Source organism: Macaca thibetana, chromosome 9, assembly GCF_024542745.1.
Source record: "Macaca thibetana thibetana isolate TM-01 chromosome 9, ASM2454274v1, whole genome shotgun sequence".
In the NCBI taxonomy this organism is placed as follows: domain Eukaryota; kingdom Metazoa; phylum Chordata; class Mammalia; order Primates; family Cercopithecidae; genus Macaca; species Macaca thibetana.
This window is the reverse complement of record NC_065586.1, coordinates 7,319,217-7,342,662: the sequence shown is the minus strand read 5'-3', so window position 1 is coordinate 7,342,662 and position 23,446 is coordinate 7,319,217. Positions and strand designations below refer to the sequence as shown.

At 46.2% G+C, this 23,446-nt stretch overlaps 1 protein-coding gene across 2 annotated transcripts in view; it reads left to right on the top strand.

Moving 5' to 3' along the window:
- The first annotated feature begins 19,420 nt into the window (after positions 1–19,420).
- SFMBT2 (Scm like with four mbt domains 2) overlaps positions 19,421–23,446 on the top strand; it is a 251,505-nt gene continuing 247,479 nt past the window's right edge. Inside the window, exon 1 of one of the 2 annotated variants that reach the window (XM_050804608.1) lies at positions 19,421–19,586. The gene's annotated coding sequence lies outside the window, so the exon portion shown is untranslated. Of the gene's footprint in view, positions 19,587–21,556; positions 21,676–23,446 lie in introns of those variants that run through there. The other variant, XM_050804607.1, reaches the window with a different exon arrangement.

Below are 23,446 nucleotides of genomic sequence, written 5' to 3'. Positions count from 1 at the left end.
TTCCAAAAGGAAAAAAAAAATGCTTCTAATAAATACCTGGCTGATTTGCAACTGTTTGGAACATCAATTGAGAAATTGAAATGATGGATAATCATAATGTAGAGCTGAGCTGGTGCATTTACCATTCATAGTTTTTGAGGAGGATTACATTTTCAATACGGCAGTAATTATCATAACGTGGAGAAGACAGCCTAAAAAAGGTTTTTTTGTTTGTTTTTTTTTTTTTTTTTTTTTTTTTTTTTGCAGTTGCACTGGAGAATTGGCAGAAAAAAGTTGATGTTAGGAAAATTACCCTTACTAAGGAAATACATTTTCCCAAGAAATAGTGAGGGTCTGTGGGGATAAGCGTGGCTGGACATATATTAATTATGGACTTCAACTGGTTATGTGGAAACTGAAGTTATTCCCCATTTCCCTATCATTGTAATGATACAATTGATGATACACTTAAACAGCCACACACATTATTAACACACATAATGATCAGTGTAAAACAACGTGTAAAACAATTTTGTATTTGTCCTGTCCTAGTTTCCCATTTGGACTTTAATCTGGTCAGTATCAAGAATTCTCCATGTGGCCACGGTGGCTCACGCCTGTAATCCCAGCACTTCGGGAGGCTGAGACAGGTGGATCACCTGAGGTTAGGAGTTCACGACCAGCCTGACCGACATGGCGAAACCCCATCTCTACTAACAATACAAAAATTAGCAGGGCATGGTGGCTTGCGCCTGTAGTCCCAGCTACTCGGAAGTCTGAGGCAGGGGCAATCGCTTGTACCCAGGAGGCAGAGGTTACAGTGAGCTGAGATGGTGCCACAGCACTCCAGCCTGGGTGACAGAGCAAGACTCCGTTTCAAAATAAAATAAAATAAAATTAAATTAAAAAATAATAAAAATAAGAAAGAATTGGCCATGTGAGCTTAGCTCCTTTACTTCACTCAATGTTTTCATCATTAAAGCAAGTAGATTAAAATAGATCAGTGTTTCTCAAACTTTCATGTGCATTTGAACCATCTGGGGATCTCGCTAAAATGTGGGCTTGAATTCAGGGGGTTTGTGGGGTGGGGTGCAAGAGTCTGCATGTCCACTCAGCTCCATCATTATGCTAATGATGCCAGACTGAGGGCCACAGTTTGGGTCATAATGGGAATTCACAAGTTTCCTTTCATCTCAATGGTTCTTTAGATGACACAGGGATTCTTGTTTTTGTCATCATGTTGTTTGAATTGTTCATGGAGTTTAGCTTACTACTTCTCATCTTGCCTTCCCTTATCACCCTGCAAAAGGCCCACCTTAGATTTTGCTTTTAATTGTTTACAGTGTGTGTTTGGTATCTCTGTCAGATGCTGGACACAGTCCATTTTTAATGAAAGCCACAAGCTTGGAAAATAATACATTCAGCTCACCCAAGTTGCAGGCCACAAACCGAGGCATTTATCCAATTGCCTCACGCTCCAGCCATATTCCCTGTGATACCTTTCCATGTTCTTTGAGTACTTGATTAACAGCCATGAAATGAAAAATATTCACTGTGTTTCCTTTCTGTCACTTGGACTGTAGTTGTCGCCTGCAAATGAGGCAGCTCTTGAGTTTTCTTGTGAAAGAGTGTGGCCAGAGCAGGGCTGAGATTCAGAGCTCTCAGTTCCGCTGGTGATGCGAGATCATTCTCTTAGGCACAACAATAGCCGTGTGTGCCTTATTAAAGCAGTGGGTCTATTTTTATCTATGTGCCATAAAACACTTTCAGATGCCTAGTTGAAAGGTACTGGGCTACTAACATATGGCTAGGCTGCCTGGACCTGGGACCCAGCTTAGTTCTCTCTCCCATGGGATGATCTTGGGCAAATTACTAGGGTGGTGCAAAAGTAATCGCAGTTTTTGCAAAAAAAAAGAAAAAAAAAGGCAAAAACTGCGATTACTTTTGTACCAACCTAATGCTTATTCTCTCTGTGCCTTGGTTTCCTTATCTGTGAAACAGGAACATTTTTCACAGGACTGTTAAGAAGATCAAATGGGTTAATTCCGTCAAGTACTGAGAAGTATACTTAGCACACATTGAGTGCAATACAGGCATTGGCTAATGTTACCATTCAAGATCCAACCATTAAATCTTGTTCCAGACCATATCACTTATTTTTCCATGCAACAAGCATACATTTCCTGCTTGCTGTATACAAACTATTATTTAACAGTTTCTTAAATCTTGATAAATTGTAAGTATTAGAAATTAAAATCTTATAACTCTTATATGTAAGCAGTGTGGAAGGCATAAAATTGTGTTGCACCTCAAAAAATGTGCAGTCTGGCTGGGTGCGGTGACTCACAACTGTAATCCTAGCACTTTGGGAGGCTGAGGCAGGTGGATCACTTGAGGTTAAGAGTTCAAGACCAGCCTAGCCAACATGGTGAAACCCTGTCTCCACTAAAAATACAAAAATTAGCTGGGTGTGGTAGTGCATGCATGTAATCCCAGCTACTTGGGAAGTTGAGGCAGGAGGATTGCTTGAACCCAGGAGGCTGAGGTTGCAGTGAGCAGAGATCACATCACTGCCCTCTAACCTGGGCAACAGAGCCAGACTCCGACTCAAAAAAAAAAAAAAGTGCAGTCTGCTAGGTGCCATGGCTCATGACTGTAATCCCAGCACTTTGGGAGGCCAAGGCAGGCAGATCACCTGAGGTCAGGAGTTTGAGACCAACCTGGCCAACATCAAACCCCGTCTCGACTAAAAATACAAAAAATTAGCAAGGCATGATAGCTCGCACCTGTAATCCCAGCTACTCGGGAGGCTAGGCAGGAGGATCGCTTGAACCCGGGAGGTGGAGGTTGCAGTGAGCAAGATGGCACCACTGCACTCCAGCCTGGGCAACAGAGTGAGACCCTGTCTCAAAAAAAATGTACAGTTCAGGCCATGTAATCCCAGCTACTAGGGCAGCTGAGGCAGGAGGGTTGTTTGAACCAGGAATTTAAGACCAGCCTAGTCAACAGAGACCCTGTCTCTTAAAAAGAAAATTGTAGTCTTATGGGGGAGAAAAATATATGTAATGTAATAATAATAAAGAAGGGCTATTACCTACTAAGGAGTTGGGTAACACGTTTGGTATTTCTTGCCCACTGCTCTATCGCAAAACAGAAAAAATCCAAGTCTTCGTATTATTGTTTCAGTCCTTCCATTTTATTTAACACCTAAAGACATAATTTTAATATTGCAGAAATTATTTTTTCAAAATGGAGCTACTATTATTGTTTTTTGATTATAAAAGCAATATACGGATCAGCATAAACTATCTCAGGAAGATTAGGGAAGGCAGAAGTAACAGTGATTACCTTCTGGAAGGCACTACGGGAAGAGGGAGCCTTAATTAATATTGCTTCCTCTTTTGTATGCTTCCAATTTTGTACATATGCAAGTATTGCCTACTAAAAATAAATATTTTTTAATTAACAGAGGTATGTTTGTTATAAGACACATGGTATGAAAGTTATAAAGCAGAAAGTGATATTACTTATACTACTACCACAGACTGAGCATTTTCACATCTGTGTTTCCAGGCATATATAAATGCATTTTTTACAAAGACAAGATCATGATATACAAAATGTTTTAAAAATGCTTTTCAGGTCAAAAAATATAAATCTACCACATCATTTGTAATGATGCCCATATTATCTTCTATTGTGTGCGTGTACCTTAGTTAATTTAATCAACTCTGTCTAGGTGAATATTTTCAACAGTTCTGTGATGAACACCTTTATTCATGCATATTTAAGTAATTGTCTTGTTATTTTCTTAGACAATTCTTACAGAAGTTCAATATCTGGGCAACGGATATGCATATAAAGTTGAGATTTTAAAAAGGCACAGAATGACTAAAGAAGTGAGTCATTTCTCCCCAGGTGTCCCTCCATGGAACAGAGGTGCATTGTGGTCTATATGTAGGAGCTAAAGGGATGATATCTCTTGTCTCCCATAGCTGGAAGGGATGAGGGTTGTTACCTCCAGCATCATCTTTAGAGTGCCAGGTAGGAACATGGTGGAAGGGATGAGATTGGGTCTTGGAGATAAACTACAGTTGATGTACCTGGTTGAATTTCATTTTTGTTTCAATTCTTTCCGGAAGGAAATCCCTTACTGCACCCTTGAAGCAGCTTGAGTTATTTCTGAGAATGGACTCATGTGCTGCTAATGCTGATATTGTAGTTAATGTTTTCCTTAATAGCAAGGGGGTAGGTAGAATTGGAAGAGGATCAGAATAGCTTTGTAGATCTCTGAGCCTGGATGACACTATGCATCTAAGTAGGAGAGTGAAATAGGAATTATTAGATTTATAAGGCCTAGTGGCAACTTCAGTTTTTTTCTCTCTTTTTTAATACAAAGAAACTTGGAGTGCAAGAGATTCAGTCCCTCATTCAAGTTTATAGCCGATGAAAGGCTGAACAGGAAGCGGAATGCAAACCTAAATTGTGGTTCAGCATCCTGCAATAAGCCCAATTGTGTAGAATTATTGTATATGATCATGGAGAATTACTGAAGACTAGCCATTAACTAGCAGAATTTACATTAGTACATTTTACTAATCTATGTAGTAGTCATCTTTAGTGTATTCAATGCTCCTGTTTCTCTCTACTTGCAATGACCTATAAAATAAGAAGGAACATGGCTTGCATTTCAACTGTATTGAGATGTAGATCAAAATACTTACATCTGAGTTGGATGGGAAGCTGGTTTCTTGCTATTTACGTTGGTCATTTTTTCATTTAGGATCTTGCTTTGCTGAACGGGGCAACAAGTGAAAGCTGAATGTCTCCTGCTGCTGAGCCCTGGTCTTCTAAGAGAGCAGAGTTACTGGGAAGGTTTGAGCTGACATCCGGCAGTGACCCTTAACTCCTGGAGGTTCCTGCATGTGTCAGTCCTAATGGAATTCACTGGGTTCTTAAAGGATCCACTCTCTATAAGTGCGGGTTTATAAATGTGGCATTATAATCACAGGACTATTAAGGTAATTGAGGCAAGACTCGGATCATGCCTGCAATCTACTTGGAAATCTATTTTTAAAAATTTGAGAGCAAAAAGTCCTTCAAAACTTTTTTTTTTTTTTTTGGAAGCTAGAAACTTCAAGGGAAAAAGGAAGACAATTTGCAACTCTGGCCTCAAATCCTTTTTGGAACCGTGGCAAGGATCAAACAAATGAGGTTATTTTTTCATAAGGCAAAGTGTTTCACTGCAAGGCATCTCTCTGTTTCTCTCATGCTTGTGTACAAGAGCCTTCCTAAACAACAATGCACACCCCACCTCTCACTCAAGTGTTCTGAAGGCGTGTTGCACTTGAATACGTTCCTGCTTTGTGTACAAATGCGGATTATATGAAATCTATCATTAATCAAAACATTCATATCAGCCTTATTCAGAGATAGGCTTTGTGTTTGCGGCACTTCTTTCCTCTTTTATTCAACAAATATTTACTAAGTATCTACTGCGAGCCAGATCATGTTCTAATGGTTGGGGATACAGCTATACAGAAGATATGGTACTGTTGTAGTGGGAGAGACAGAACTCATAAGGAAAAAGCAACATGATACTGGTGATGATAAGTATCAGTCAGAAAAATAGAGCAGGGTATAGGGCCATGGGGGATGCAGAGTCTGCAAATATAGAGTGATCAGAGAAGCTGAAAGCTGAAGGGGTTAGAGGAACAAGCAAGCCAGCATCTTGAGCAAGAGTATCCCGGGCACAGAAGGCAGCAGATGCAGGGGCTCTGAGAAAGGAGCACAGTCCGCCTGTGCAAGGAACAGCATTAGACCTCGACTGGAGTGGTCCCAGCAGCGCTAGGACGCGAGTTTACTAGACAAAGCAGCTGGAGAGGAAGCAGACAGCGGAAGCAAACAGGCTGTGCCCAGGACTTCAGCTCCACCTCCAGTCAGGTGGGAAATCACTGCAGCGTTTTGAGCCGGGACTGGTGTGATCTGACTCACTTTCTGAGAGCTCACACTCTTACCTCTGTGTCGTGAACCAACGGTAGGACGTGAGAGTAGACTCAGGGAGCCCAGTGAGGAGGTGTCTGCCATGAGCTCATCCGAGTCTGGGGGTGTTTGATGACTTGGGCCAGAGGGGAGCAGTGCTCAAAAGGTAAAAACTCAACAATTCAGCACGTGTTTAAAGGTGGAGCCCAAAGCACCCAGCAGCATCTGTTGAATAAGGCACCACCATCTGTTTACCGAAACAAGACTAGAATGTACTACGAGAAACAGGAAACTGTCAGGAATTGTTACTAAAGTAGAGTTATCACTGGTGTGGCCGTTTATAAATATACTGATCAATAAAAAAGAAAAGATACCTGTCTTTAGTGACTGATAATAAAAGAATATGGTATAACATACCGTGAAGAAATATCACAGCAGAAAACTGGGATGGAGTGTGCCCCTGACTGTATCGGGGTTCACCCCCTCAATCCAGCAACATTAAGAGTATTGAGCATGGTTCGCGTTGGGATGGCTCTTTGAAGCTGGCAAAGCTGCAGAGTTGGCCATGAGAACAACTTTGAGATCTTTCCTTCTACGCCCAGGGTTCTCCAGTTTGAGAGTCTCCAGGCAAGCCCCAGCATCCCCCAGATTCTTATGTCACTAAAATTAAGTTGATGAAAATAGCCTTCTTATTCAAAGCATCTGCAGCCCACCCCTGCAGCTTCTCCCCAGCAGGATATCTCCTCCTGTTCCAGAATGACAAAACTCAAAGTAAATAAACCCAGGAGTGCAAACAATGGATTTGTGGAGCACATCACTCACTCGGAAGCTACATAAACAACCTTTGCTTTCAAAAAACAAAATCTTCATTGTCCCTTTTGGTCCAAGAAGCTAAGAAAGTGGTGGAACTGTAATGACTTTCATACCATCTTTCCAAAAAATGTACACATGATATTATCACTCTCATTTACAGAAAGGGAGAAGGAGACATATCGCCATGTAGTTTTCCTTCAGGTCAATGCTAAAGCCAGGACCTAATTCTGCAAACATTCATGGAGCTCATTCTATGTACCAATGACTGTGGTATATAGAACTCAGGTTCTAATTTTCAGACATGTATTTTTTCACTACTAAAAAATTGCTAAACATTTTTTCTTAGTTGGCAAAAGGAAAGCAAGAAAAAAACACCTGGTATTTTTTTTAAACTGGAAAATGTTGGCTCATTCAACATGGTTTAAACTATTTAGAGGCAAGAGAAAAAGAGATGGAGATATTTCTGTCTGCAATAATTTCCTGGCTTTCCAGATTTTCCTTTCTTTATCCTCCTCCTTTTCTTCTGCTTCTTCTCCTTCTCCTCCTTCTTTTCTTTAGGAGCTAAAGGCATGCCAACAAAAGACTCAGGAGAAATGTCAGCCATACCTCAAATTTCTGTAGCTCTGTACTTCCTAAGAGACCAAAGCAGTTGGAAACAAGAGAACACATACAAAAGCAAACCGTGTCTAGCACGATGATTGGAATAAAGCAGTAATAAGTTGCCATGACCCCAGTGATAGCATTGTCTTACAGCATGCCCCAGGTAGGAGGAAGGCACCAAGGTAACCATCATTATCCGTGTCACTTTTCCTGGGGATTATCTTTGACAAAAATAGTTTAAGATGTTTCTCCAAATTCACATGAATCAATATTCAATTTGGGTTTTGAGACTTTTTGCTAGACTCTTCCATTTCTGAATTCCCGGTTAGCCTGTTCCTATGGGCTAGAATTGGAAACTTATTTTATTATTAAAGGGAGTGCAAAAAAATGTTTTTGAGCACCCAGCTCAATGCTCTGCCCTGGTCACTGGGCACATTGCACCCTCCTAATTCCTCTCAATCCTATAAAGTAAGAGGTTATTTCTTTTTCTTTTTTTTTTTTTTTTTTGAGATGGAGTCTTACTCTGTCGCCCAGGCTGGAGTGTAGTGGCATGATCTCGACTCACTGCAACCTCTGCCTCCCAGATTCACGCGATTCTCCTGCCTCAGCCCTCCAAGTAGCTGGGATTACAGGTGTATGCCGCCATGCCTGGGTAATTTTTGTACTTTTAGTAGAGACGGGGTTTCATTATGCTGGCCAGGCTGGTCTTGAACTCCCAACCTAGTGATCTGCCTGCTTTGGCCTCCCAAAGTGCTGGGATTACAGGCGTGAGCCACCACGCCCAGCCAGTAAGAGGTAATTATGTCCATTTCACAGATGGCCAATCTGAGGTTCAGATAAATTCATTGACTTGCACATAATTTATTTAAGGGCATCATGGGATTTGAATCCAGGTCTCTTCATTCTTTATTCTTTTATTCACTACTCTACTGCAGTATTATTCTGTTACTACTCATTTCATGGGAATTTTTTTTTAAGAGATGGGGGTCTTCCTGTGTCACCCAGGCCTAGTGCAGTGGCACAGTCACAGCTCACCGAAGCCTCGAACTCTGAGGCTCAAGTGATCCTCCTGCCTCAGCATCCCAGGTAGCTGGGATTACAGATGCAAGCCACCATGCCTGGCTTCATGTGAATTTATAACAATTTGTTTAGGAATATGCGATCAGTCCCATTGTCTGCTTTTCAAATTGGTCTTTAAAATTAGCTATCCTTTTAGGGTTTGACAAAGATTAAGTTTCACGAAAGTAATAAAGCATTGGTATATGTGAAGGCTTTGTTTTCAATGAGTACAATATAACTCAAGGCCTTTTAATATCTTATGACTCAGCTGCTAGCTACATTCTTGTTTGGAATATTTTATATGCATTGTCAGGAAGATGTAACTATTGACTAATAAAACAAAGAGAATAGAAAAAGCCAGAAAGGAAGGTTGAAAGAGGAATTAGAGGAATTACAGAGGGTGCAAGTCCATGGAAATGTAGAAAACAAATTTGGGATATGATATGATTTATCATCACTATAGAATTATTGGATGTGTATTGAAGAGTATTGTAAGCTTGTGCTAAAATGCTATGAACGATGTGTATTTTAAACAGGTGACAGATGAGTAGATGGGGAGATGGAGGAGGTCGTACTTCTGAAGCCTCCGTTAAGTGCCAGTCTCCCTCTCTGAAAGAGAAATTTAGTCTTTATAATATTTTGGTGGGTAGGGTAGGGGTAGGTTTTCTTAGTCCTTTTTTTTAAGCTGAGAAAACTGAAGGGGGTAAGGAAGAGGAAGAGACGGGGAAAGAGAGAGAGAGAGGAAAGAAGTGAAACTAATAATGGCAGAACTGGGATCTAAGTCCAAGATCATCTATCTTCCATGTACAGGCTCCCTCCACTCTAACACGCTGCCTCATGGTGCATCCAACAGGACCATGGGGGTTTCCAAAGGCCTCTGGTGAATTTTGTAAAAAGACAATAATCACTGGATTTTAGTAGTGCCTAAGGGTAGCCCAAACTTCAATCAACACAAATGATTTTGACTCTTCAATAACATGAACATGAGAACACATATGTGCCATGTAACGTGATGCAGTGGTCTCAGACCTTTTTGGCACCAGGTACCAGTTTCGTGGAAGACAGTTTTTCCATGGATGGGTGGTGGGGGATGGTTTCGGGATGATTCAAGAGCATTCCATTTATTGTGCCCTTTATTTTTATTACTATTACATTGTAATATGTAATGAAATAATTATACAACTCACCATGATGTAGAATCAGTGGGAGCCGTAAACTTGTTTTCCTGCAACTAAACGGTCCCATCTGGGAGTGATGGGAGACAGTGACACCCAAAGTGTGTTGTTTATGTTCAGCCTACTCTGTAATCTCACTTCGGTGGCTGTCACTGCAGAAAACCCTGCTTCCCAAAGATAGGGGGTTGTAGATGGAAGCAGGTTCTTCAGTGTTTTTGTGGCAATCTGAGGATATTCTGCCTTGACTTTAACCCAGAACATAGGGAGATTTGAAGTTGTCTCAAACATACTTATAAGGCCACCAGATGCAGTTGTACGATTGAAGTCTATCAACTAACCTGCCACTGTAAAGCCTGCCACCAGATGACTCTTAATTGTCACTTGCCACTCACTAATAGGGTTTTGATATGAGTCTGCAAGCAATTGATCTATTATGGTGCAGTCGGACCTCTCTACTAACGTTAATCCGTATTTGCAGCTGCTCCCAGTGCTAGCATCACTACATCAGCTCCATCTCAGATCATCAGGCATTAGATTCTCGTAAGGAGCACACAACTTAGATCCTTGGCATGTACAGTTCACAATAGGGTTTGTGCTCCTATGAGAATACAATGCCATCGCTGATCTGACAGAAGGTGGAGCTGAGGCAGTAGTGGGAGCAATGGGGAGTGACCGTAAGTACTGATAAAGCTTCGCTCGCTCAATGGACTTCTGACGTAATGGCTCGGCTACTCTCTAGCTGGTTATGTCAAACAGCTACTTAACTCCTCCAGCTCGTGGTTTCCTCATCCGCAAAGTGGGTATGACGACAGTAACTATCTCATGGGATTCAATGAGGTTAAATTACGACAAATGAACATCAGCACTTGGTACAGAGCCTGGCATATAGTGTCGTATTGTTGTCGCTATTATCACATTCCAAATATCCTTGTCACTTTTTATTCTCAAACTTAGTTCCGTTCAGGCCACAGTCATGATTCCTTCTATTTTCAACCCATTAAAAAAAATTAGCATTGGCATTGCTCATGAGCTTGCCCTGGCCCTCCTTTTCATTTTAGCCTTTTCTTCTGTTGCTAAATGATCCACATTCCTTCAATCTTCCATCCCATACATTATCCTCAGTCTCTGGCATCTCTACTCTCATAAATTGTGGGAATGGAGTTTATGGATAATGTGCCCAGGCTCTGGAGTCAGATTGAGTTAAAGTTTGGGCTTCAACACTTACTAGTCATATATCTACAATGAGCTGGCTTAATCACTCTCAGCCCCTTCCTCAGTTTCTTTGTCTATAAAGTGGGGACAATAACACTGCCTACTATACAGGCTTGCTGTGGGGTTAAATGAGGTAGGATACATAAGGCCCTTGGAAGAGGGCTTGACACCGAGTATGTGCTCAGTCAATATTAACTGTTGTAATTAATTCCCTGGCTTAAGGAAGTGTGTCTTTAGCAAGTGTACTCTATTGTTTGCTCAGATGCATTTGTATATTTTCTAGATTTTTTCATTTGTGCTATCCCTAAGGAATTGGTTTCTGATTTGGCATAATGCAAACCAAGAAAGAAATGAAAGGTGAGTGAGAGCACTTAAACACTGGGGTCTTTCAGTTGCGTGAACTACTTTGTTTCCATTGGCTTAAAGACCTAGAGAAAACACCGTTCCACTAACCATACTGTACTTGAGGAGTTTTTATGTAGGTGAGATCAGAGTGATGAATGATGATGGATGGATGGATTCATTTCAGGTCCATTACAGTGCCAGCTTTACGTGGACGTTTACATGGGTTTTCTGATCACAGAGGCCACTGTCCAGGGAGGAATAGGAAGAGGGTGACACTTTTGTCTTCCCCCATTGCCATGCAAGCCACCCAAGCACTACAGAACAGAGAAATGGCTTCAGTTCAGTGTAAGGATAAATTTGCCAAGCGGAGTCAAAGATGGAATGAGCTATCTCTGGAAGGAGTGAGGAGTGAGGTGTTCAAACAGACCGCATGGTCATTTGTTGGGCTGTGTCCCCACCCAAATCTCATCTTGAATTATAATCCCCATAATCCCCATGTATTGAGGGAGGGACCCAGTGGGAGGTGATTGGATCCCGGGAGCAGTTTCTCCCACGTTGTTCTTGTGATAGTGAGTTCTCACCAGATCTGATGGTTTTATAAGGGGCTCTTCACCCTTCGCTTCACACACACATGCTCTCTCTCTTTTGCTCTTTCTGTCTCTCTTGCCACCATATAAGACATGCCTCTTCCCCTTCAGCTGTGATTGTAAGTTTCCTGAGGCCTCCCCAGCCATGTGGAACTATGAGTCAATTAAACCTCTTTTCTTTATAAATCAATTACCCAGTCTTGGGTATGTCTTTATAACAGTGTGAAAACAGACTAACATAGATAATGTAGAGAGGAGTTGGGCATGAGAGAGATGGCAGACCAGGTGACCTTTGCGGCTCATTCAACCTAAGAATCTAAATTCAGGGAAACTGGGTTTGATCCCTTGGAGGAACGCTTGGATTTGCTGTACGTGTTTGAACTGACTACTCTGTTGTGGTTTCCCATCTGGGAATACTAGCACTTCTTGCTTAAGTTAGAAGTTACAAGTTAATAGCCTATGACTATGGTGTTAAATATCATCAAACTTTTGTATAATTTATTCTTTCTTTCAAATGGAGCCAAGACAATACCAGGGTCTTTGTACTTACTGTTCCCATTCTCTGGAGCTCTCTGTTCAAATGCCACTTCCCTGACCCACTTTCATAAAAAATGTCATCCCCCCCCAACACCATACTTGTCATTGTCACTTCCTGTGCCTCCCCCTGCTTTACTCTTTTCCATGGGACTAACATCCACATGACACATTAGATATTCATTTCTTTGGTGCTGATCTCTCCTTGATGAACTGTAAGTGTCATGGAACAGGGCTTCGTCTGTCTTGTTCACCGTTATTTCAGATCCTAAAACAGTGCCTGGCACATAGCAGGTCTTCAATAAATATTTGTTGAATGAGAAAAAATGTAAGCAGAGATTTGCTTTTATTTTTCCTTAATTTTCCTCTATATCTAATTTATGTAAGTTTCTCTTCAAAAAATTGGTTTGGGAAACCTTGAAAAATCTTTTGAGTTTCCTCCACCCCCAAGGTATGAAATTAAAATGAAAATCTCCAAGAATTCAGCAACAATATCCATTTCAGAGGCACTTACAAGGGTAAAAAAAAAAAATCAGTCTTTAAAGGGATAAGAAAAAAAACATAGTGCTATGTTAAAAACTATTTTAAGTGACTCATTTTAAAAAATGGAAGCAATGTTACTTTTCAAAGAAACATGTAAGTACTCTATGTATAACATTCAAAGGATGAATGATTTGATATGAATACAATTCAGCTTATTTGTAGCCAAGGCTTCTAAGCCATCATCTGTAATCAAATATAGTAAGAACCTAATTCTTCCCTTAGTACTGATATCTGTATCTTCAATATTCTTTATTTTTTTAAAAATAAACAACAACAAAAAACTATCTAAAACATCTAAAAGCAAGTCAATGTCTGTTTCCAGTAGATGGCACTGCAAATCAAGTCTTTGTAGATCTAATAACTATCACTTCTTTGATCATGATAATAATGATTTATTCTGTACTAAGATCATCTAAAGCGACTTACACAGTGAAAATAAATAGGATGGCGATTCTGAGGCTACACGAAAGCTGAGATAGTTCAGTTCCCTAATACTGCTATCTCTCCTCTTGTATATCATAGTTGGGCACTTTTATTAAAGTAGTGGGTGAATGTAACAAATTGCCCATCATGCTTATTGATGAAACTGCTTTTTGATGTGGGATTTTTGGTCGCTTGTTTTAGTTTGTTTAGTCTATTTTGCAATACAAGTTCAATGGGACTCTTAATCCTTTTACACTATGTCAAATTCAACCTCATTCAGGCCAGTTATCATTCACAGAGGAAATACTGTTCTAGGATCACAGACCCACATCCCTGACCTGCACTGTGTTTACTGTTGTTTGTTTGTTGGTTGGTTGGGGCATGATCTTGCTCTGTCACCCAGGCTGGAGTGCAGTAGCATGATCATAGTTCACTGCAGTCTCAACTGCCTGGGCTCAGGCAATCCTCTTGCCTCAGCCTCCTGAGAAGTTGGGGCTGCAGGTGCACGCCACCATGCCCAGCTAATTTTTATTTTTTGTGGAGACAGGGTCTGGATATGTTGTCCAGGCTGGTCTCTGCCTCCTGGGCTCCAGCGATCCTCCTGCTTCAGTCTCCCACAGGGCTGGGATTACAGGTGTGAGCCACTGCACCCAGTTGGGGTGTGTGTGTGTGTGTTTGCCAATAGATACCCTCAGTCGTAAAGGGGTTAAATTAGAAAGTGTAAACGGTCTAGACAACTCAAGTTCCACAAGAAAAAACTGAGACACAACCTGTGTTTCAATGACAGTGACAGTGGATGAAGACTCAGTTTTATGTGTAAGGAAATATATATTGAAAACATTTTTAAAGCATTTAAAAGGGATATTACACATAATATAGACTAGGAGTTATGAAATGTTATCATAGATGTGAAAACTACCTGGAATAGTGTCTGGAGCAAAGTAGGTACTAAATAAATCCTCTGTCTCCTTTTTGCTGTCTTTAACAGGGCCTGAGAGCCAGTCCCTGCTCTGTAACTCTGTCCTTTAAAAGGCCTCTGTCATTTAATCTCTCTGGACTGCAGCTCTCAAAACAACTGGAATTGAGGCCACAAAGTCTAAAATATGATGCCTAATACACAGTAAGAGTCACAAGTGAAGGGTGTGATACCATGCATCCAGATGTACAAGCCAGTAGCTGCAGCAGTTGGGAATGACTTTTGTCAGAATATTCTTCTCAGTGGAGAAAGAAGCCATTAGTCAAAACTGGAACATCCACAAGCAAACCACCTCGGCTCTTTCAATAAATGTCCTAGGAGAGTTCAGACATCATGTCCTTTTATTTTTTTTCTTGAGACGGAGTCTCGCTCTGTTGCCCAGTCTGGAGTGCAATGGTGCGATCTTGGTTCACTGCAACCTCTGCCTCCTGGGTTCAAGCAATTCTCCTGTCTCAGCTTCCCGAGTAGCTGGGATGACAGGTGCATGCCACCAGGTTTTAGGGTTTTTTTTTTTTTTTGTATTTTTAGTAGAGATGGGGTTTCACCGTGTTCCCTGGGCTGGTCTCGAACTCCTGAGCTCAGGCAATCCACCCGCCTCAGCCTCCCAAAGTGCTAGGATTACAGGTATGAGCCATCACGCCCGGCCTTCATGTACTTTTAAAAATATGCCCTGCAGTCTACTATTTTTTTCTTTTGTTGTCAAGGAAGCTTGAAATTCCTTCAAATTATATAAGAGTCAATTGCAGTAATGTGTTTCTGAAATTTCTAGAAATGTATGAGAAAGTGCTCTGTTAGGTGGTGATATTTTGTGAACCAATACACATCACTACACTCATTGAGAACTCTAGTTATTTTCACAAGCCATCTCAATAACCCCAGGCTTTTCTCAGAAGGACAGTCATAGATACTCTCACCGGAGCCCCCACACTTTTATGGGCAACACAAAACTCATACAGTAAACGCAAAAACACAATAATAATCAAAAGAAGGCAGAAATATGACCTGAACGATACCTTCACTGAAGGGCAGTAAGGCAAAGAAGCCCCAACACCCTTTCCCTACAGATTCCTTTACTTAATCCTTTTGTATCCTCTGTGACCTCAGAATTTGATTGCTATATCAAATTGGCAGAATACCATATAAAGCAATTGATGGCTTTGGGGTGGGGTCTATTGTTCAGCACTGTTTAGGGTCTGAAAGGACCTCACAGAACATCTAGTCCAATCCCCTCATTTTACCCAAGAGGAAAGAATGGCTCAGAGAGGTCACTGGATTTACAGAGGTCACACAGATAACTAGTGATGAAGCAGTGACTGAGGTCATTGGGCTCCCAATACATTAGCCATTAAGTGCTTTAATTGGGGATAGAAGATAAGGAAAAAAGGTGAAACAATAAAAAGAGAGAATGTATTTAGATTTACTCTTTGTGACCTTAGGAGGCTGATGGAAAAATACTATCTTATGTAGCCTAAAAAAACAAGTTTTGGTTTAAAGGCTCTAGTAAAGAGAAGGTTGTACAAATTCTTCAAATATTTGGTTCTGGCCTCCTTTTTTCCTCCTTCGGCTTTCCTGTTAAGCTAGTATGTCTAATAGTTCATTAGAGAGTCTCTATATTAAGAAAGGATAATGGTTTATCATCTGTTTTCTTTGGTTCATTTCCTTTTCCCAGTGGGAAGTGATAACTTAAACATGGAATAGGTATGAATAAATTGAACATTTTTCTTGGGTACGACTAATGCAACAGGATTTAAGTAATCACATGTCCTAAATATAAAGAAAATAAATAGTACACATATAATTTTTCAAACTCCTCTGCAATAGTTTTTGTGATGTAATACTTAGGAATACACAGAAAATGAGATGAAAACTTTTCAATTGTTATATTTCTAATTTGTGCTGTATCATTAGACAAATAGAATAGCATCTAAATATTTTACAATTAACCAATTCGCCTCATTTATGTTAAAGAATTCCAAAGTCCCAACTTGATCTGTAGAGTGATGAAATTCATGGCTTAAACAAAGTTTAGGAATGAAATAACATCTATAGTTAGTGTGACCAAAGGCTTATTTTTGTCAAGATTTTTAGTAAATATTAACAATATAGATAAAAAGTCTTGTGTTGATAATGAGATTTTCATGACCCTGTTTGAGTTGGAGTGCATAAGCCTTCTCTACTTCAAAAAAGCAGTCACAATTTTTGTCAGCGCTTTATGCTTTGCTGACTGTGTGGAATTTTTTCCTATCTTTAATTGATTTAGGGTGCAACCTACATCTGGGTACCTATATCCCTAAAGTGTCTGGTTCTGAAATAAAAATGAAAGTTGAAAGGTATTGAAGTGGGATGAAGGGGCCACTTTAATTGCCTCAGGGAATCTCCTAACCAATTTTCATTTGCCTCATTGGTGCCCTTGGATAAAAGAGAATGGAGGTCGGTTGCAGAAAAGAAAATCAAGGAATCTTCAAAAAGTCACGTGCAAAAAGCAACACAAAAGTAGGAGGGAAAGGAGTTTTTTTTTTTTTTTTTTTTTTTTTTTTTTTTTTTTTTTACAATAACAATGCCACCATTGTGTGCTGCGACTTCCTGATTATATTTCTTAATCACGATAGGTAACCCTCCCCCAAAATCACCATTTTGTGGATCCAGGAGCAAAGTCATACGGGGTCTACGTACCCAAAACATTAAAAAAATTCAACTCCTTCGGAGTAACCAGGTAAGACAATGAACACACAGTCATACACCGTTTGGGATCAGGTGTTCTTTTACATTTGCTTTTATTTGGATGAAACAATGTTTCGTGCACAATAATGACTTAAAACTGGTAAACAAGCCTGGAGAGAGCGCGGTGGCTGGCTGCAGCTCACGTGTCCAAGACTCGTGCAGAAGGAAATTGCGTTCTTCCCCCGCCGCCCCCCACCGCCCCACCGACCCCAAGCCGCCGGGAAGCCCTGCGCTGGCACCTGGGCAAGCGCTGTCGGCTCCCGGGAGCTAAGCGAGGCCGCGCGGTCTGGGACGCACGTGGGAGGGTGCCGCCGCTGTGGCCCTGTGGGGCCAGGGCCACTGGGTAGGCGCAGCGCGGGCCAAGAGCGGGAGGCTTAGGGCAGGGGATCCGCACGCGGGGCCATTCCTGCCGCGGCGCGCCCTGAGCTTCAGCAGTGCACAGGGTGGGGACCCCTCCAGGACAGTGGTGGGCCGAGGGGTGTGCCGGCCCCTCCCTCCCCACGGGCCCCGCAGTGTAGTGAAGGAGCCAGAAGAGGTGACTTGGGTGTTGAGACCCGGAGCCAGAACCGTGGAGAGTGTCCAGAGCCCACACTCCAGATTCCTGGACGCCGCAGTCAGTCCAGCAGGTTCCACCTGGAGCCGCCTTGGGGCTCAACGGGGAGGCGGCGGGGTGCAGGCGAGAGGGTTAATGCGCCCGGTTCGGTTGGTTTGAGGAGTCTCTGCTTTCAGTGACCCACAGGGCAAAGAGGCCAGGGCTCCGGCTTGCTGTCCCCAACAGCTGGGGACTGGAGAGCTGGAGGGGTCGCAGACTCAGGCTAGAGTTTAAAGTGCGCCGCACGGCGAGTCGCTGGACCCTTCTGGGTCTCACGTGGCTCCTATGTCACCTGGAGTGACAGGCCGGCGGAAGGAGCTTTAGTCGTTGCCCAGCGTTCTCCAAGGTGTAAGGAGGCAGGATTTTCCCATACTGGGGGCGCAGGGGGCCTCACGGCTGCGGACGCCCGCCCTGGATCTCTCAGCTCGGCCGATCCTTTGGGTGGAGGGGCGCTCTCCAGGGTCGCGGTTAGGCGACAGCGGCTTCCCGGCACGTCCCTCTGTATTTCTTCTAGATCAGCTCTGGCGCCACAGTCCAGGAGAGGGCCCGCCTGAGGACCCCTGCTCGTACCGCGCGCGGTCAGCCCGGGTCCCCTTACTCCCTGGCCGGCCCCTAGCCCTTCAGAGCGGACACCTCTCCTTAGGGATGCAGGGCGAGGAAGGGCGGGTGGAGCTGCGAACCCACGGGAACCTGGAGGACCTCTTGGCCCCCTGGAGAGGGGTACTGTGAGAAGGATTCATGGGACAGAGTTGGGGGACTGAGGAATTTTGCCCCTTTTGGCAACCATAAAAACCCTGAGCAAACGTGTCCATTCGCTATTTCGCAGAAATACACAACGCAGGCCCACACCGGCATCTCTTCAAGGCCCCCTAGTTAAGGGCGCAGCGTTCTTCGGAAGCTCTTGGTCTTGCTACCAGGGCGTCACCCTCTTTTCCGCACTGGGGACGTTTCGTTCGGACTCTGCGCATCCGTTGCTCCTAAGGCCCGGGGAGCTCCGCGTTCCTCCCCAGGCGCGCCGCACAAAGTGCCCGCGGGCCCCGCAGACGTCCAACCCTGTCCGGGGTTCACGGCCGCTGGAGCTCTCCAACGGACCGCCGAGGGCCACGTTTTGCTGGGGCGCGAGCGACGTTTCTTTTCCCGCCCTGAGGACCGGACTAGCCAGGCGCCTCATGAGACGCCGTGGCGGGCACGGCTACCTGGCAGCTAGCCCGGGAAGCCCCAACTTAATTTCCTGCCCCTCGGGGCACCTTTCCCTCGAATAGCTCTCCTCGGCCCCTCCAACCCTGCCCAAGGGGCCTGGAAATGTTCGCAGCTTCAAGAAAAGGCTCTGTTTAAGCGCAGGGTGGGGTGGGGCGGGCGGGGCCAAGGTTGCCCTGGGGATTGAATTTCTCTCCGCTCCCAGCGATCCCCGGCGGATAAAGCGCAAGTTTGTGCACACGGTCGGCTGAGCCATTGGAAACCCAGCGCACGAACCGCGGCCAGGGAAACGCGGAGTTTGCCCAGTTGTCCTTGTGGAGAGGTGTGCGGAAACGCCCGTGATGGGAACTTTCTGCAGATCATGTATGGAGGGAGCTCACAAAAAGGAGGAAGGGGAGCGCGGCGGGGAGGGGGCCGCTTGGGCGTGGAAGGTACCAGGGTCCTGGGGGTACCCGCCCGCTTAGGCGCCGGGGGGTTGGCCCGGCGCGGGCGGAGGAAGGAGCAGATCATGTCCGGCAGGCTAATTGGCTTAAGAAATTTTGCAAGCGCTGGAAAAGGTCGTTGAAGGAGTTCGCTGCACGCGCGCGCGCGCGCGCGCACACACACACACACACACACACACACAATCTTAAAAAAAAAAAAAAAAAAAAAAAGCGCCGAGCATGCGCACAGAGAGGATGCCATATTGGAAGGAGCTGTAGTGGGAGCCTGAGGACCGGAGCGGGCGCGCGAGGGAGGCGGCGGGCGGGGAGCGAGCGGGCAAGGGCGGGCGAACCAGCGAGGCCGGCGCCCTCCCGGGCGGCGCCCGGGTCCTGGGTCCACGCCGAGGGCACGACGAACTTCACCAGGTAGGACGCTGCGCCGGCTGCTGTCCCCGGCGCCCAGCAGCCCTCCGGCCCGCAGGTTGAGTGCGCCGGTCAGGGGCTTTTTCCAGCCTAGGAAAAAAAAGAAAAGGAAGCCCGAGCGAGCAGGGGCTGGAGGTGGGGGGTGGGGGAAGGCTGGGGAGGGTGCAGGGGAGCGAAAGAGAAGGGCAGGAGAAGAAAGCGACTGTACTTGAGCGAAGCCTCAAACTCCTCTGTGCGCTCCAGGTTGTCATTTTTTGCTTCCCGGGTCCCCTTCGCCTGCGTCTCCGGGCTCGGAAAAGCCGGGTAGTGCGGGAGTCCGTCCGGAGTTGCAAAGTGTCCTCCTCCCCCGGGCTCAGCCTGTCCCCTCCCGCCGCCCACCTCTCTCGTTTCTGCACTCATTTTAGCGACGCAGCCGCCGCTGCTACCTACCCCGCGCTCCCGCGTCTCCTCCGCGCTGGGGTCTCCCCTTTCTTTTGGTTTGGGTGGGAGAAAAAGATGGTGAGGACGGGGAATCGGAGACAGGCATGGGGGTAAAAAATCGTGCAGACATTCCGAATCGCCCCCTTGGAAACATTTGCCTGAGCAACTGAAATGAAATGGGCAGTAGTAGTTTTGGAGCGAGCTCCAGCGAGGATGGTCTTTTTGTTCATTTTTTTTTTTGTCTTTAAAGTAATATCCTGTCACTTGGGGGCTTTCCGGTTGTCTCCTCTTATCCGACCCCCTTTCAAAATTACTGACTTGAGCTGGTTCTGGAGTTTATTTTTTAATATGCGTGTGTGTGTGTGTTTTGCAGAAATCCGCCAAAATGCAACTGTAGGAACTGCTAGATGTATTTATTGATTTTGACCCAGGGCGGTGGGAGGGGGCTGGCGGGAGCTGGGGGATCCTGGAGGGTGGGAAGTGGCTGATTCTTGGTGGCCGGCGCACATCCAGAGCCTGATCCGTACTCGTGTTTTCTTGGAAGCGCAACTGCGGGGACGGAGTCTTTAGAAACCGTGCCAGTTTCAATATGGCGGGCTAAGGTGGCTTTTAAAAACTGAAAATAAAGGTTTTGAGGTGGGAAAAAACCCAGCTGAAGTTTCCACCCCTTAGTTTCGACTCTCTTTGGCTACCCCAGGAAGCGCTTTAGCGAATTAAGTGGGGCAAAAAAGAAGGAATGGGCTGCATTTTTTTTTTTCCGTGGTTAGAGTCTGTGTGTCAAGTCCATTGCTAGGGGGGAAAGGATGGAGAGGTGCCGCTGGCCCGGACCAGGGCACCGAAACGCAACTGTCGTGTGTGCCTGTGGATTAGTGTGCAGGCCTGTGTGTGCACAGTTTTTTTGGGTGTGTGTGTCAAAGAGAACCGCCCCGAATGTGTGTGTGCGTCTTGGAACCAGACCCTGCCATGATTTGACGTGACAAACTGCGGACACGTGGTGCAAAATACATGAGGGCAGAGAGAGTGATTTATTTTGGCTTTCTAGGAGACGAGCTAGCCCTCGCCTCGTGTGTGCTGGCTCCTGCGCGGGTAGATCCGCGAGTAGGTGGGGCGAGGAGGTGCTTATTAAAAGGACTAACTGTCTTGGGTATTGGGTGCAATCGGGCTGCAGACGCCAGCCGGATTTCGTGTGTGCAGGGGGCGCGTTGCACTTAATGGTGGGCTCCTGCTTTCCTCCACCGCCGCGCTGGGGTGGGAGGTCGGGGACCGGGACCGAGGCTTGGAGAAGACCAAAGTGGTGGTGGCGGTGGTTGTGGTGTGGGACAGAAGGGCGGGAGCATGCGGATCTCGGCAGACAAGCACGTAAGGTCGAGGCGAGGGGTTGCCTTTCTTACTTTTGGGTTTCGCGCTCTAGGGAAGGTGGGGGATGGGGACAGCGGTTTGAGAAAAAATTGTCCCTTGCTCTGCTTAGGAACCTTCTCGGCGCATCGGAGAGGGGCGTCTTCTTGTCTTGGCTGGCACGGAGGCCGGGCGGTCGCCAGGGGATGTGAGTGGGCGGCGAAGTGTGAGGGAAAGGTCGGCGTTCCGGGGCGGGGAGGATCTGGGAGTGGAGTTTGGAGACAAAATTGGAGTCAGGCAGAGGAGCCGGAGGGAAAGCCAGCACACGCGAGCTCGGGTGAGAGCCACCGGAATGCGGGAACGCAGCTTAGCCGAGAACAGGGGTTCCCGACAGGGGTCGCCCGTGGCCAGGACGCGGCCGCTGAACAGAGGTCGCGCGGCGGTGCCTGCCCGAGGGACCTCGTGGGCGGGGGCCACACGGCGGCCGTGCACGGTCCCCGGGGCTGGCATGGGCAGGTGGGAGGACCTCCTCCGGGCCCGCGAACCTGATCTGGCAGCGGCCAGGTGCCTGGAGGCGTTTTTAAATGATAAGGTTACAAAGACATGTTGGCCAGGTCTGTAGTTAGCGCAGCAACGTGGTTTGCAGGAGCGCAGAACGAGACTGGACAGGGTCCCTCGGACGCCGTGCTGTCGGTGGGTGGGGGCCGGGAGCAAGCGGCACTAGCTTGGAGACCTCGCGGCAGGTGACCCCTCCCACCTGGGCGGCGAGGCTGAGCGATGGCGACGCGCTGGCCAGGACGCGTCCATGGCTCCTCCAGCCTGCGCTTGGGCGCGCCCTCCTGGGGCCGGCTTTCCTATGGGCCCCGCGAGATGGGAGCAGCCTAAAATGGCTCTGTGCTGCGAAGCTGCAGTTTCAGCGGCGAACCCCTCCCCTTGTCCTCCTGACGTCGCCGCTGACAAGCGCACAATTTACTCCAACGCCCCGAAACCCGGGATTTTGCACGGGGCCGTGCCGTGGAAGCGGATGTACAGTTGATTACAAAGAACATTCCACAGGATTCTCGAAGGGCCCAAGTTTTTCCTTTTGGTGGGGAGAAGGGAGGAGCCGAGACGGGGCAGGAGCCCGGCCGACCACCGCTCTGGCACCCAGGGGCTCGGGGCGCACCAGTAGCTGGGCCTGGGGAGCTGGATGCGCGAAAAGCCGAGGTAGTTCCCGGGGACGCGGATCCGGGCCATGCGGGTCAATAGCCATGGACTCCGGTGCTCGTGCTTGATGGCGTTTGTGGTGTCCGAGAATCCCAGGACGAGGCCGGAAAGCCTGGGAGACCGTTCCCAAACTTCTGGAGACCAGCTCGCAGTTTCGCTTTCGGAATTTTCAGGATCTTTGGGCTTTTAAAGTTGGGATTCCGAGAAGGCAGGGCGAAGCTCGTGACCCTGACGATCGGCCGCCCGACTTCTCGCCCATCCCAGCGTTCTCTGCCTTGTTTCCCTAAACCTTGCCGAACCGAGCCGGGTTTGGGGTTCCAGGGCCTCGCGCGCCAACCCCAGCCGCGTCCTGAGGGTTCCCGCGGCGCAGCCGCTGCTGATCCGAGGCCATTGGTGGGAAACCAGTTTAGATGAGGCCGACCCCTCTTGGATCTGGCTCTGTTGCGGCTGCCCGCCACTCTCCGTCCCCCCGCCACTCTTGCACCATAGAGAAGGGAACTGGGAGACCTACTAGCGTGTCTGCACCAAGGGAATGGACCCAGGTTCCACCAGGTCGCAGAAAAGGAAAAAACAGACTTAAATGTGGCCTCGTTTCCTGGGGAGGCTGTTGGGGGTGGGGAGGGAGTTGAGGGGTAAGTGGGTTGGGGGAGGGGAGAAGCCTTGTTGCTCAGAAGGAATTGTTCCCTAGGCCCTCCCTGAAGATACGAGGTCTGCTACTTTTTCCCTACTAAGCATTAAATTTGCACACACTCTGCTTTCTCCCTTCCATAAATAAATACTCTCTCAGATCTTATCTTTGCTCTTGCTGGGACCAAGCTGCCTGCCTGCAAGAGAGTGGGAGACACCCAGGCATGTCCCCCCTCTGCCAACCGTCCAGGTCCCCACTAAAGAGTTTACTGTTT